The sequence below is a fragment of the Carcharodon carcharias genome, chromosome 21 (assembly GCF_017639515.1).
Source record: "Carcharodon carcharias isolate sCarCar2 chromosome 21, sCarCar2.pri, whole genome shotgun sequence".
NCBI lineage: Eukaryota > Metazoa > Chordata > Chondrichthyes > Lamniformes > Lamnidae > Carcharodon > Carcharodon carcharias.
Genome location: NC_054487.1, coordinates 39,465,810 through 39,482,794, shown reverse-complemented (window position 1 = coordinate 39,482,794; position 16,985 = coordinate 39,465,810).

Genomic DNA, 16,985 nt, shown 5'->3' with positions numbered 1-16,985 from the left:
TCCCACCACTCTTCATCTCACTTTATCAGAATAACTTCTATTTCTTTCTCCCTCACGCTTATCGAGCTTCCCCTTAAATGTATCCAGGCTATTCATCTCAGCTACTCTGTGTGATAGTGAGTTCCACATTCTAACCACTAATTATTCCTTTGCTTCATTTAATGGTAACAGCACAGGAGACAATTCGGCCCATCATGTCTGTGCAGGGTTCACACAGAACACCGCTGTAAGGTTGTTGAGATCTTTTTTAATTCATGTGAATAAAATTTTAAGGCTATCATACTTCTGTTGCCTTATTATGCTGCACACTTGAGAAGACTGTTTAAATATTCCCATTCAAAGTTTACAGTAGTTGTAGAGCAGAATTTAAATTCAAATGTTTCTATCCAACAATGAATCCATTCAACTGTGCATGGAACAGTGCAGAAAGGCCAACATTGCACCTCTTCTTTTGTTCTGTTTGCTCAGTATTATATTGTTCAGTGTCAAACTGTTATTCATATTCCTCTTTTGTGGGCTTATAATACCTCTCACAGCTTCTTGGAAATTAAAATGAGATGAAGCTCCACCATGCTGTTCTTTCTGGCACTGCACTGTAGTGCTCACAAACAAGTAAGAATCGCTCAAGTATGTTAAACTAGCAGCACAATATTTTTATTCTGTGTCATTTTTTCATGGAACCCATTAAATATTGGTAAAATATTTCTCTGTGCTAAGGAAAATGTCTGGAGACAATTATCCCTAAAGGAGCAACCATTTCTGTGACTTTGTATTTAGAACATAAATATGCAAGAAATGGAACAGGTCATTTAGCTTTGCAAGCCTGTTTTTCCACAGGCCACCTATATCGGTCTCTGCATCACCTAATCTTCGGAGAACTACTTCTGAATAAGACCTCCCTGACTCCCAAAAACAATTCAGCATACCTCCAGAAATATCTATCCCATCGTTGTGCTGTGGAGTCAGCCATTGATCAGTTGTAGTCCACTCATCTCTGAATCACAAGGTTCTGTGTTCATTTCCATTCCAGGGCTTAAGTGTGAAAATTAAGGCTGACACTCCGGTGCTGTGCTGAGGGAGCACTGCTCTGTTCGAGGAACTGTCATTCAGCTGAGATGTTAAATTGAGGCCCCGTCTCCCTGCTTGAGTGAATATAAAAGACCTCCTGGCACCATTTTAAAGAAGATCAGAGGAGTTATCCCTGGAATCCTGGCCAGTACCTAATTCCCAATCAACATCATAAAAACAGATTATCTGGTTACTATTGCATGATGGTCTATGGGAGTTTTTTTGCTGTGATTCCTACATTACAACAATAATTGCACTTCAAAATGTACTTCATTAGATGTCCAGTGATTGTGAAAAGTGCTATATAAATGCAAGTCTTTCATTCATACTGCAATTATCAGTCATGACCAGTTCTTTTCCCAAGATATTTACACAGCCCCAACAGGAACCAAAAAAACAGAACCACACCTTCCATGGTCCATAGGGAAATTGCTACAATAAATTATTAAGTACATTATAGCAGGATACTAATACAATCATAATTTGATCAGGCAGAGACAACATGGGTTTGTGAAAGGGATATCATGTTAAAGTAATTTATTAGAGTTTCTTGAGGAAGTAACAAAGATGAATAAAGGGGAATCTGTAGATGTGGTGTACTTGGATTTCCAGAAGGTATTTGATAAGGTGTCATATCAAAGGTTACTACATAAGAAAAGATTACATGTTGTAGGAGGTAACATATTAGCATAGGTAAAGGATTGGTTAGCTACCAGGAAAAGAGAGTAGGGATAAGTGGCTCATTTTAGGTTGACAAGCTGTAATTAGTGGAGTGCAACAGGGGTCAGTGCTGGGGCCTCAGCTATTTACAATCTACATCAATTATCTGGATGGAGGGATTGAATGTATGGTAACTAAATTTGCCAATGACATCAAGATAGGTAGAAAAATAAGTTGTCAAGAGAAGGTAGAGAGTCTGCAAAGGGATATAGGCATGTTAAGTAAGTGGGAAAAAATTAGGCAGGCAGTTTGTATTGTGGGAAAAAGTGAACTTGTCCACTTTGGCAGGGGGAATAGAAAAGGAGTATACTATTTAAATGGAGAGAGACTGCAAAATTTGGTGGTATAGAGAGATCCTAATACATGAATCACAAAAACTTAGTATGCAGTTACAACAAGTGATCAGGAAGGCAAATGGAATATTGGCATTTATTGCAAGGGAAATGGAATATAAAAATAGGGAAGTTTTACTGCAACTGTAGAGGGCCTTGGTGTCACATCTAGAATAACAAGTACAGTTTTGGTCTCCTTTTTGAGAAGAAATATATAATTGTGTTAGAAACAGTTCATAAAAGATTCACTTGACTCATTAGTGGAATGAGGGGTGTTATTTTATGAAGAAATGTTGAGCAGGTTGGACCTATACCAGTTGGAGTTTAGCAGAATGAAAGGTGATCTTATTGAAACCTATAAGGTGACTTGTAGTGTAGATACAGGGAGGATATTTCCACATGTGGGAAAGACTAGGACTAGGTACACAATTTAAGATGGTGATCTGGGGAATTGTCTTCCGCTGAAAGTACTGGAGGCTGGGTCATTGTGCTTATTCAAAGCAGAGTTATACAGATTTGTGATAGACAAGGGAGTCAAGAGTTATTGGGGGGGCAGATGGGAGATTGAATTGAGACCACAAAGCGATCAGCCATGATCTTATTGAATGGCAGAGCAGGCTCAAAGAGCCAAATGGCCTCTTTCTGCTCCTAAGTCCTAAGTTCCTAAATTCCTTTGCCATGACTCCTTATCCCAATAATCTTCAGCCTCATTCCTAAACAAATGTATCCTACTGTTTTTAAGGAAGGTAACATGCCATTAACTGCTTTTGTTGATGTGACATAGCTTTGTGTGTTCAGAGTTCTACCAATCACTACTGTCTAAGGGGGTAGCTTTTATAAATTTGTACTGTTCCTTCACAGTTTCAAGCACATATCAGGAAGCAACTCTCTAAGACTTCTTCAGCAGTACCTTCCAAACCCATGATTTCTACTATCGTGAAGGACAAGATGATGGGGAAGCTCAGCTATGACAGGCCAACATCAGAACATTGAAGTGGGGTCAAACAGAGTTGTGTTCTGACACCAACGCTCTTTGGCATATTGCTGCTGTCAAATGCTTTCAGGTCATCAACAGAGGGTGTCTACTTACATAAGAGATCCAACAGAAAGCTGTTCAGTCTTGCCCACCTGATGTCCAAGTCCCCATCAGAGAATTGCTCTATGCTGATGAACTAGCATTCTTTACCAAGGAACACCTTCAGCAGCAAATAGACAGACAGAGCTTGGTTTGACCATTATTATCAGGAAAATAAATGCCACGGCCCAGGACGTTGCTTTACCACCATCTCTCAGCATTGACAATGTGGCGTTGAATGTTGTCGATAGCTTCACTTATCTCGGCTCCACGATCACCAGAAATCTGCCACTTGATGCAGAAATCAGCACACGCATCACAAAAGCTGCAGCTGTTATGTCCAAGCTGAGTAAGAGTGTGGATCAACAGCAACCTGACTGAGAATACCAAACAGGGAGACTACCAAGTGTTACAGTCCTGCTAGGGACTGTTAATGTTTAAGAAGAACCCAACAATTAACCAAACGAACTATACGACAAGATTTCATGATTTTAAACAAAAACAGTCATTATTTTATAGAAAAAGAAATTAAACAAAGGAGGCTTAACACTATAGCTTATCAAAATTTATACTATAAACTCAGTTCTACTTTTTATTTCTCCCCCCAAGACTTCCCTTATCTTATGAAATCTTGAAGGTGCATTTACTGCTCTACAGATCAACCCAAAGGTATGCCATAGCCCTCTGGAACTCAGTGTTCGAGCTATCCTCTGAGGTAAGATTCGATAGAGGTCCTTTCATTTGCTTTTTTTTTGGACCACGCAACCCTCCACCTTTTTTTGATAGGCCTCATGACTGTGGATGCCTCAGTTCCTTGTTTGGATTGCCAGCAGATACTCAACCGCCTTTCCACAGCTTTCCATGCTAACTCTGCTGAGGGTTTTTGCCATAAGTCCCTGTGAGGACCACTTCTTCCATTAGCTCCAATAGTTCACAGAATTCTTCTATTAGCTGCAAGCTAAAGCAAATCTATTAGCTGCTCTTCCCTCTCGAAATCCAAACTGACAAAGAGCCCACCTGCATTCCACATGGTGAATGATAAAATTAGTATTTACTTTGATTGAGATGCAGGCCTAACTGATCATCATGTCCCGTTGGCCCTCTCAATCTAGTGAAATGCAGTCTACACCAAAGCAAAACTACAATTGCCTCTGTCAGTTTCCCAAAATGAACCTCATGCTTCTGGCAACAAATACACACAACCTCCATTCCTATGACAACGTGGCACAAGTTGATGGTCTCAAACAGAAATGTGAATGTGTTATTTTACCTTAACACACCTCTTTGATTCTGTAACCCATATGAATAATTTATGTTGCTAATGGAGCTTATGACCCTTTCTTCAGCATTTCAGTCCCATCAAGGAACTCTTTTGTTTACAACCTGGTTTTACCCTTTTTGATCTGAGAACTACATACATAATTTGAATCCATTATTAAAGTAAGTGTAGACCTTTTGCTCTATTTCAAGCCCAAACATGGGTCATTCATTATTCAAGGTTTTCACTTCTACCTCTGACCTTGAAGGACAAACATAGGTTAGTTTTTAACTGTAATTAACTCCAAGCTTGTTCAGTGAAGAGTGCAGGAGGGCATGCCAGGAACAGCACCTGGCATACCTAAAAATGAGGTGTCAACCTGGTGATGCTACAACACAGGACTACTGGTGTGTCAAACAGCATAAACAGTAAGTGATGGACAGAGCTAAGCGATTCCACAACCAAATGGATCAGATCTAAGCTCTGCAGTCCTGGCACATCCAGTCATGAATAGTGGTGGACAATTAAACAACTCACTGGAGGAGAAGGCTCCACAAATATCCCCATCCTCAATGATGGGGGAGCCCAGCATATCAGTGCAAAAGATAAGGCTGAAGCATCCGCAACAATCTTCAGTCAGTGGTGCCAAGTGGATGATCCATCCAATACAGTTGCTAGTCTTCAGTCAATTTAATTCACTCCATGTGATATCAAGAAATACCGAAGGCACTGGATATTGCAAAGGCTATGGGCCCTGAGAACATTCCGGCAATAGTACTGAAGACGTGCTCCAGAACTAGCTCCGCTCCTAGCCAAGCTGTTCCATTACAGATACAATACTGGCATCTACACAGCAATGTGGAAAATTGCCCAGGTATGTCCTGTATACAATAAGTATACAAATTCAGCCTGGCCAATTACTGCCCAATCAGTCTGCTCTTGATCATCAGTAAAGTGATTGAAGGGGTCATCAATGGGCTATCAAGCGGCATTTGCTTAGCAATAACCTGCTCAGTGACACTCAGTTTAGATTCCACCAGGGCCAGTCTGCTCCTGACCTCATTACAATCTTGGTTCAAACATGGACAAAAGAGCTGAATTCCCGAGGTGAGGTGAGAGTAACTGCCCTTGACATCAAGGCAGCATCTGACTGAGTGTGGCATCAAGGAGCCCTAGCAAAACTGGAATCAATGGGAATCGGGGGGAAACTCTCCGCTAGTTGGAGTCATACTTAGCACAAAGGAAGGTGGTTGTGGTTGTTGGAGGTCAATCATTTCAGTTCCAGGACACCACTGCAGGAGTTCCTCAGGATAGTGTCCTCAGCCCAACCATTTTCAGCTGTTTCATCAATTGCCTTCCTTCCATCATAAGGTCAGAAGTGGGGATATTCACTGATGATTGCACAATGTTCAGCACCATTCAAGACTCCTCAGATACTTAAGCAGTCCTTGTCCAAATGCAGCAAGACCCGGACAATATCCAGGCTTGGGCTGACAAGTAGCAAGTAACATTCGCACCACACAAGTATCAGGCAATGACCATCCCCAACAATAGAGAAGCTAACCATCGCCCCTTGACATTCAATGGCATCACTAAATCCCACACTGTCAACATCCTGGGGCTTACCATTGACCAGAAACTGAACTGGGTGATATAAATACTGTGGCTACAAGAGCAGGTCAGATGCTAAGAATCCTGCAATGACTCACCTTCTGACTACCCACCATCTACAAGGCACAATTCAGGAGTGTGATGAACAAAGAAACCCACTTGATTGGCACCCCATCCACAAACATTCACTCCCTCCACCACCATCGTACAGTGGCAGCAGTGTGTACCATTTACAAGATGCACTGCAGGAACTCACCAAGCCTCCTTAGACAGCACTTTCCAAACCCATGATCACCACCATCTAGAAGGACAAGAGCAGCAGATACATAGGAACATTGCCACTATCCTGACTTGGAACTATATTACTGTTCCTTCATTGTCGCTGGGTCAAAATCCTGGAACTCCCTCTCTAACAAAACTGTGATGGTACCTTCACCATATGGACTGCAGCAGTTCACAAAAGCAGCTCACCACCACCTTTTCCAGGGCAATTAGGGATAGGCAATAAATGCTGGCCTAGTCAGCGACACCCACATCCCATGAATAAAAAAAATGGTGCATTTGCTTGAGGTGTCTATCAATTTCATAACTAGATGCCCCAATTAATCCACAGTTAAAGATTTAATTTCTAAAACTAAAAAGTTAGATTCTAAGACATATGAATTATGAACTAGATATAGGCAACACAAGCCTGCATCCTCAGCGCCTTCTTCAAGAGTCATCAGACCTGGACAATATATGATTGGCAGGTGAAAAGGCTGAGCAGTTCCAACCTTTGCTGTCTCAGACATATCCTCGACATTTCTTGGCAGGACAAAGTCACCATCTCAGAGGTCCTGGAGCATGCTAATTTCATCAACATACACTCATTGCCAAGCCAATGACATCTGTGCAGGCTCGGCCATGTTCATCGAATGGATGACGGCCGTATACCTAAAGACCTTCTATATGGTGAACAGGCCATTGGTCACGACCACCTGGGCATCCATACCTCCTCTCTAACGACTCCTGCAAGCAAGATATGAAGGTGGCAGACATTGACAATGACAACTAGGAGAAAGTACCTGATGGCTGTGACCTCTGCAGGCTGACAGTTTGGAAGGTCATTAGAAGAATTGAGTAGGAATGGAAAATGGCCAAGAAAAGGATCCAGAGGAAACGGAGGCCAGAGAATTGTGCACCTTATTAGCTCACTGTCTTCATCAGCAGCAACCTACTCTGTCAAAACATGTCAGGATTTTGAACTACTCTACCGAATTGTCCCTTAACCATCTCCACTCTAAGGAGAACAACCTCAGCTATTCTAGTATTTCCAGAAAACTGAAACCCCTAAACCCAGCTTGCATTCAATAAGTCAAAACCTTCATGTACTTTATTAAATGCGCTGCCCAGATTTGGCCACAATACTGCATGCACTGCAGCAGTTCAAGAAGGCAGCTTGCCAACAACTTCTGAAGGGCAACTAGAGATGGGCAAGAAATACTGGCCTTCCAAGAACAGATTTTTAAACTTCAGGTGCAATATTTTCTATACATTAAATTGAATGGATGGTAAATCCTGCAGGGCCTATCAACCTCTAGTTTGTAGTTTTAGCATCCATTTATCAGGTAGGAGTATTGGACTTACCTATCCACATCAATTAACCATCTGTAACATGGAAACATAGAAAATAGGAGCAGGAGCAGGTCATTCAGCCCTTCGAGTCTGCCCCGTCATTCAATATGAACATAGCTGACCCTCTATCTCAACACCATACTCCTGCGCTCTCCTCATACCCCTTGACACCTTTAGAGTCTGGAAATCTATCTATATGCTTTTTAAATATATTCAGTTGCTTGACCTCCACTGCCTCTTGTGATAGACAATTCCATAGGTTCACCACTCTCTGAGGGAAGACGTTTCTCCTCATCTCAGTCCTAAATAGTCTACTTCATATCCCGAGACTATGATCCCCTGTTCTAGACCCCCCATCCTAGCCAGAGGAAATTTCATCCCTGCATCCAGTCTGTCCATCCCTGTCAGAATTTGATATGTGTCAATGAGATCTCCTCTCATTCTTCTAAACTCTCATGAATACAGGCCCAATCTCTCCTCATACAACAATCCTACTATCCCAGGAATCAGTCTGGTGAACCTTCGCTGCACTCCCTCTATGGCAAGTATTTCCTTTATTAGGTAAGGAGACCAAAACTGCACATAATACTCCAGGTGTGGTCTCACCAAGGCCCTGTACAGCTGCAGTAAGACATCCTTGCTCCTGTACTCAAGTCCTCTCGCAATGACGGCCAACATACCATTTACCTCCTTAACTGCTTGCTGCGCTTGTCAGTTGTAGTGCTTAATGCTGCTTACTGCCGAATTATCTCTGACAGCTGAGACTGAATCCCAACAGAGACATAACTTTCCTGTTTTTTGTCTCAGGGTTTGGATTCAGCTTCTTAATGTGGGTGGCCATCCAAGATCTGGAGCTCCAGGAGGTGAAAGCTTTGCCTAGGTGCTGAAGAAAATGAAATGCTCATTGCTCGTGTTCATCAAATTGTACTCAAGAAGAAAATGATAGGATGAGAAAGAAAGACTTGCATTTATACAGCAGCTTTTGAGTGCTTTGCAGCCAATGAAATGCTTGTGAAGTGTAGTCGCTGTTGTAATGTAGGACACACGGCAGCTAATTTGCACTCAGCAAACTCCCACAAACAGCAACGTGATAATGGCCAGATAATCCGCTTTTGTGATGTTGATTGAGGGATAATCATTGGCCACGACACTGGGGATAACTTCCCTGCTTTTAATCAGAATTGTGCCATGGGATCATTAACATCCACTTGAGAGATCGGATGGGGTCTTCGTTTAACATCTCAGCTGAAAGACAGCACCTCCAGCAACGTAGCACTCCTTCAGTACTTCACTGGAGTGTCAGCCTTGATTTTTGTGCTCAATTCCTGGAGTAGGACTTGAACCTGGAACCTTGGAACTCAGAGGTGACAGTGCTACCAACTGAGCCCGAATACAGCATAAACTTAGTTTGAGGCAATCTAAGATTGACCTCGAGATAGATGTAGATTTACAAAATATACTGAAATATTTGGACCCCTATCCACTTTCACAAGAGCCTCTATTCAACATACAGAAAGTCTTAACTTTAAATGCAATTGTCCATGGCCACTTTCTTGGAGTTCAATTACAAATGCAGCTAAATTCAGAAGGTAATTTGATATGCAATCAAAATGAAAGATTGATAAAGGAACTGGGGCAAGAGCAGGGGTTGGTGAGACTAATTGGATAGCTCTTTCAAAGAGCCGACACAGGCATGATGGGCCCAATGGCTGCCTGCTGTGCCGGAAGATGCAATGATTCTGTGATACATGTGATTGTGGAAAGGAAAGGTTTTAAACTGGGGTCACAAGGGAAACAAGAATTCCCACCCTGTCTAACAGCCAGATCTTGCTACTTATAAGATCAGGACCTTCTCAATTCCAATAATGCAGTTGCTTCTAGAACAATGATAAAGATTGGCTTGTGTAGATGAGGTCATGAGGGAGTCAGTCATCAGTCACATTAGCCATACCTTTCTTAAATGAGTACAATCCATTACTGACAAAACAGATGTAATCTGATCATTGCATATATAAGCGTAAGAAAGCAAGGTAATCAATGATGTTTTTTTCTCTCTAATGCACCAAAGGGCCACTAAAGGAAAACAATTAACTTAATTAAAACTGTAAATAAGACTAAAGCATGCAACAAACAAATAGCGCTCCCATAAAATCAGCATCTATGGACAACGACCTAGATTTTGCTGTACTAATATTCATCGTTAGTACTGGATAAATCTGATTGGAATTTTTGATGTCTACACATGCACAGTTAAACACAGAAATCCAGACGTTGCTTCAGAGAGGTTCTCCTCCTCCGTAGAGTGTAGTGTTCGTCTTTACTCATGGAAACTGCACAGAAATCTATGTAATTGTGTGAATTTAGGCTAATTACCCACGAGTCTGGTACTAAAAGCCGATGTAAAGTTAAGGCTTTTCCAATCAGGAGTAAATGCTTTTCTAATTGTGTAATACATGATAACTAGTGCTGAATAACCTCTCTAGCTCTGAAAAATTAATTTTAGAAATGTGAAGTTCCACTCTGAGAAGAAAATTAACACTGAAAGCTTTATAAAAATTAAAGTACTTTCTCTTTTTCTTCTTTAATCCCATCTTTATGTCCCAATCTTTACTTCATGTTTTGTGCACTAATTTAAATGTAATTGATACTTCTTATTTTTTTAATTCCCGATTTCTATGTGTGTCTCAGTGAGGATTCCTCAATTTAACTGTTTGAAGAGCCTCGTTGTTGCTTTCCTTGCTCACAGACACCCCTCAGTTGATCCACTCTGAATCAGATACAGGGTTAGTAGAAATCTCTGATGACAAATGCACAAAAACTCTCTGAACAAATGGACACGAGGAGAATGTTAAAAGCCATTCCTTCAGGTTCAGGCAAGATCTGGGTCATTTAGAGCTGAATCATATTGTACATCATATATATTTTATTCTAATACACATAGAAAGATGACATGATAAATGATTCAAACTAGAACTGTCCAAACTATGACCTGTAAGCCACACATAACCTCTGAGATGTGGAACCTTGGTATCAGGTTCAGGTCATGTAATCCCACTGGTGATTCTTTCTCTTTGGCTTGTTATGTTTGAGCTGTGTGGACCTGAAGGTTTGGAGTGAGCTGTTAGTATTCTCCATTCATTGGTGGGTAAGTCCTAATTCAGAAAAATGAGCTCTGTTGGTACCAACAATGTAAGATAAATGCAAATGATCATGGATGTGGATTTAAATTTTATACAGGACTCTGAGATTAAAAAAATTTACTTGAACATCCTATCTTAAACTAACAAAAGCAATCATCCTCCTGACATGTATTTCTCCAATTGTGGACACCTTTGCCATGAACAAAGACAACTGAGTCTAATAGAGGTGAATTGGAATTCATTCCTCTGTAGAACATGATGACCTTCTAAACAGGTTGGACAAATCACCGTGAGTTCAGGTGTGAAGCTAGAACTCAGAAGAGAATATATTTCACAACCACTTGTAATAAAGATGACTTGGTTTCCAAATCTCTGCAATTTTAATAAAGGCCTACTGCACATGCAAGAGTGACTGTGCTGTGTTTGCACATGTGAACCAAATGTAACCCCCATTCACATGTGCCAGTATAACCATTTTAACAACCAACAAAATGCCCTTCTCGATACTGTCAATTTGATATTTGTAAAAGCTGGGAGTTTCTGATTGTTGTATGATGTTGTGTGTGCCTGCATGCCATTGTAATGTAAAGGTGCTCAGCAGAGCCAGGGCTAACGTGGAACTGGAGAATAGCACTGCCCACAGTATGATGCATAGAGCCACATGGTAATAGACTGAGAAAACAGTATAGAAAGTACACTCTAGAAGCAGCCTACTTGCATGGAGTAGCAACACCATGCATGACAGTAACCTGAGGTCTGTATATTGTTAAAGATTAACAATAAATGGTTCAAGTTTAAATATACAAGCCTCAAGATCTTATCTTTGAGATATCACCGCGCACCATAATACAACATGGTGATCAGCGGTGATAATACAACATGGTGAGTAGTGGCGATGATATGAAAGGTATCATTTTAAACAATGAACCCAGAACAGGATCCCAAATTATGAGAAACTAAAAGCAGCTAACACCTGACTAGAGAGAGATATGCACCTAAGAAGAAAGCTTGAAGAAACAGTTAAAGAAGCTTCACTACAGAGTTAGAAGTTGATGAATCCACCACAGTGATTGGAAGTCCATTGCAAGACTCCTGAGTGATGCAGAGTAAAAAAGAAAAAAACCTGGTCAGATCACAAAGATGAGTGAGCAGAAGTACAAAATCTGCAAGACCTCTGAGTGATGCAGAATAAAAAAAAAACTGCTCAAATCATAAGTAGGGTGAGCAATACCACAGAAAATTGCAAGACCCTGAGTGATGCAGAGTCAAAGGACCTGGACAGTTCATGAGACAGTGAGCAAAAATACAAAAAAGAACCTTTACTTACATTTTAGAATAGGTGGCAGTCCCAGGATTTAGCTTATCCATAGGGCAACTGGAGGAAAGCACAATGCTATCTGGCATCATATAACATGAAGTGGATGAGCTGAAGTAGGGAAAAAGGAACCCTGCAGAGTTAGAAAAAAGAATTGCTGCAGTTCTGAAGAAAACAACACTGAAAGCAAAAAAAGAAGAAAAATGCAGTTTGGAACAGGAATCCCTTTTCAGTTTGGTCCCCAGGCTTCCTGTTAAAGAAAAATACTTCTGTAGAGTTAACAGCATTGAAAGTTTAACAGTTAAAAAAAATCTGCAGGGAAAAAAAGTTTAAAAAAAGGAAGTGGCCAATTGCTGGGGAGCCTGCCAAAATCAGGAAAGTGCAGGAAACTCACAAAGAAACCAACAGCTGCAGAAATAGCCTGAGTGAAAAAAAGTTATTGCACATACAGCTTTAAAGGGGAAATAACATTTAAAGTGGTAACTACAAGGAAAAAAATGCCCATGGGCAGCAAATTAGAAGAGCCAGATACATTCTTGATATGGAAAGGGCTAAACCAGACCAAAGTGTGGGAGTCTTGCAGAAGAAAATTTTTTGGAAATACGGGAGAATTACAACATTAAATAAGGAATCAAAAGAAATACAATTTGACAAATTTTCATACATCTTTGATTAATTTGGTGAAGTACTCCACAGCCAACGTATATATCAATACTCGATAACATTTGGTAAGATATTAAAAGGCTCTGATACATACTTTAAACTCCAAATTATGGAGAGTGCAGACCCTAGAAGAAAGTCTAGCACACCCCCAACAAACCACTGAGGGCAACAAGAGACCCAGAGAGAGAGAGCAACTCCCAATGTATATCAATACTCCCAATAAAGTACCAAGGGCAACAAGAGACCCCAGAACGAGGGCAGCATAAAACTCCAGAGTGAGGGCAATGAAAGACCCCAGTGAGAGGATGACAGAAAACCCCAGAAAGAGGGTGACAAAAGACCCCAGAGAGAGGGTGACAAAAGACCCCAGAGAGAGGGAGGCAGATATCACTGCAGAGTGAACAGATGGCTGTGAATGAAGGAAAGCAAGCTGTGGAAACTCAAAAGAAGCAAAACATGCAAAAAGTAAACGAAGCTGTTCTGCAGGAAAATGCTCACATCGGAACCAAATGGGAAGATTTGAAGCGATTCAAGCTGAGAATATACCTCTGACAAAGCATGATAAACTGAAGTCTTCAATGAACCAAACTGTTTGAGATCTGATCAAACAAATTTCAGGAATGACACAAAGGTACCAGGAGGAGATAATGACCCTCAATTCCACAGTTGACAAGTCGAAGTGAGGGTTGGGAAAACATGACTAGATGTACAACCAGGCAAAACAGCAGGCAGACAAGGCAAGGAAAGAAGTTGCAACCCTGAAAAATTTCTAGAAGATTCAACATGTAGCTATGGAAAAACATGAGGAGCTAAAAAGGATGTTGAATACCACTTCAGAAAAAGCTGGAAATATCAGCAGCAATGAAATGATACGCTGAAGCCTAGAGGGAGTTGACAAGAGGTCAGCAATAAAATAAATAGTTGAAAGAACAGTTGATTGTCCTTCAAGATCAAGTGCAAAAGGCATGCATAACCATTCAGCAACATGAAACAAGACTGTCTTAAATTCTGTTGAATTACAGTAAAATTCAAGATAAAGCTAATGATCTACCCAAAGAAAAGGAAAACCTGTTGAAAGTCTTTCACTTGCTACAGGGACACCTCAGGACAAAGTTTATTCCTCTGGAAAATTACAAAGAGAAGCAAAATTAATTTAATGTCACTCTAGGCAAACTGAAGAATCAGTTGGCAGAGAAGACTCAGCAATGTTCCATGTTTCAGGAGGAAGTCAAAAGCTACAAGAAACAGACTGAAGAGGTGGAGAAGCAGTTGAGTGAAAAAGAAGAGGCATTGAAAGGAAAAGTAGATAATGAAGCCATGAATATCACAATTACAGACCTGAAACAAATTAAGGCTTCAGTAGGGAGACAGAACTGGCCAACAGTGAAACCAAAATGAAAGACAAGGACAAAGTTCAGTTGCAGATAGAGAAGGAAAAGGCAAAAATAAGTTCGGAAAACGTAAGTCCAACCCTGAAGCACAAGAAACTAGAAAGAGAAGCACTGGATGTCTCAGATGTGCTGAGAACCATTGAGCTGAATGAAAAGATTCATAAGCTTGCAAAGCGATTTACAAATAAAACAGCAAACAAGTGTTTGGCTGAAATTGTGAAACAGGTGGAAATGAAGGTTCCATTTGTGAAACATATAAGTCCAACAAGAACGTGGTGGACACCATGGAAAAAGTAAATTCAAGTCCACTCTAGAAATGAACGGAGTGCATACTCCCTGCAGAAGGAACAGGACAAACCCACAGTATCCGAAAAAAAGCAGTTGAGTTGTTAATAAAGAGAAATGCAACTCGATGGAGCACAAAAAGCAAATCAAATGGAGGTAACCAAGTACCAGAAGCATAGAGTACGATTACCATTCCTCCAAATGTGACAGACTGAGATGTGCAAGAACTGTCAAGCTTCAAGACTGTCTGAATTTGTAAAGTCAGAGACTTGAGGTGAGGGAGAAGGGATAGCAAGCAAAGATTGTAATGTAACACTTCATAGAAAGGGAGAAAAGTTTTCTTTCAAGAAAAAAGGGGTATATTGTACGATGTTGTATGTGCCTGCATGCTGTTGTAATGTAAAGGTGCTTAGCAGAGCAAAGGTTATCAAGGAGAATAGCACCACCCTGGTATAATCTATGGGGTCACATGGTAATAAACTGAGTGAACAGCCTAGAGAGAGCACTCAAGAAGCAGCCTACCTGCATGGAGTAGCAGCGACAGTAACCTGAGATCTGTATATAGTTAAAGATTAACAATAAATGGTTCATGTTTAAATATACAAGTCTCAAGATCTCATAATTGAGACACCACAGTGATGGCACCATAACACAACATGGTGATCAGCCGTGATGATATAACACTGGGTACTTAGGTTCCAGGTGTAAAACTCCTGACTTATAATGTCAGTAAGCAAAAAGATGAAATAGTCTGATAAAGTCTGGGTTTGAAAAAGCAACTATACCCAATGATAAAGAAAAAATATGTACGTTTATATAGTGCCATTCACAACCATGGGATGTCCCAAAGCACTTTACAGCTAATGAGGTACTTTTAAAGTTTAATATTGCTGTTACATAGGGAAATACAGCAGCCAAATAGCGTGTAGCAAGGTCTCACAAACAGCAATAATGACTAACCATTGTTTGCCAGGATATTAGGAGAACTCCACTATTCTTCTTCAAATATTGTCACATGACTTTTTACATCCATCTGAGATGGCAGAAGGGGGCTTGGTTTAACAAGGTGGAATCGTCCCAGATTTACATTTTACCCACCAGCCGCAATGGCAACTTCTTACGCCATTTCATCCCAAACGCGCCACATTAATTATGCATTCCCAGGAAAAATTCCATTTCCATGGCGGACGGGCTCTCATTCACCTGCTACGCCATCACCTTGCCACTTAATCATGCACACCTCTCAATGCTTCCAGCCCAGGACTGCTGCACAGAAGACAGGATGGCCCTGAAAGGCAAAAAGATCTCAGCCCCCCAGTTCAATGACGCATCCTTGAGCGTCTTTTGGACACAGTGGAGGCTCACCATGATGTCCTCTAACCCCGTTCTGGCCACAGGAGGGGCAGCAACATCGCCAATCCAGCTTGGGAGACCGTAGCAGTGGTGGTCAGCGCCAACACCCTGCAAAAGAGGACAGCCACCCAGTGCCCCAACAGGATAAATGATCTCTTCCCTTCTACCAGGGCAAGTCATTCTTCTCATCACTCTCAACTCACACACTCACAAACCCAGCACACATCCTCAGGGCCCTTACTCACTGCCAGTTCAAGGGACATCACCATTTACTCTCTCACACACACCTTCATTGTCCTCATCCCGCTCATGGGGCCACTTACCACCCACACAGGCCAAGCATACTTATCATCTGGCCTGGCAGGCATCCTGCTTACACTCTCTCCTCTATTTATGCAGGGCAAGCTGGCACACAGCAATAGGGAGCAGTCACAGACTGGTGGAGGAATGCCTGAAATCAAGGCCCTCACGGACTTTAAAAATAGAGCCATCCAGCTGGCCAGTGAGGATCTGGACCATTCCTGTGCTGACGGTGAGGTCAGCAGTGCTCTACCAGGTGAGGATCCAGCAGTGCAACATCCATCAGTCAACCATGCTGTGAGTGATGTGTCCTGTTTCACAGGCCACTGCCATGCACTAATTACCTCCCCTTGCTTTCGCAGGCACAGCTGCCAAACAGCCGACAGAGTTCACGATCCAGGGCCTCCAATCAAGGCCCAGGGAAGCTCAGAAGAGGAATCTGCTGAAACCTTCCCTAAAGACCTATCACAGGGCTCACCCACACCCTCCACCAGTGCAGAGACACACACCTTGGTGGGACCTAGCTTTAGAGTAGCCTCGGGATCACAATCTGGTGATCATATCGCACTGTCTGATCCACAGCAGGAGGAGGTAGAGACTTCCCAGATGTCTGGCACTCGGATGACTGCTACAAGCCAGAAATTTGCTGAGTCCGAGTCAGATGACGAGCCTCTGGACAATCATGTCACAGTTGCTGGAGCTGCAAAAACAAGCTCAGGAGCACCACGAAGGCATAACTGCGGCACTCTTCAGATTGCAAGGCGTAATGGAGGTGTTCATCTGCCTTCAGGCTGAGGCGATAGCATTGGCATGCCAATGCACCGAGGTCAACACTGGTAGGATGGCGGCCGCCATGGTTC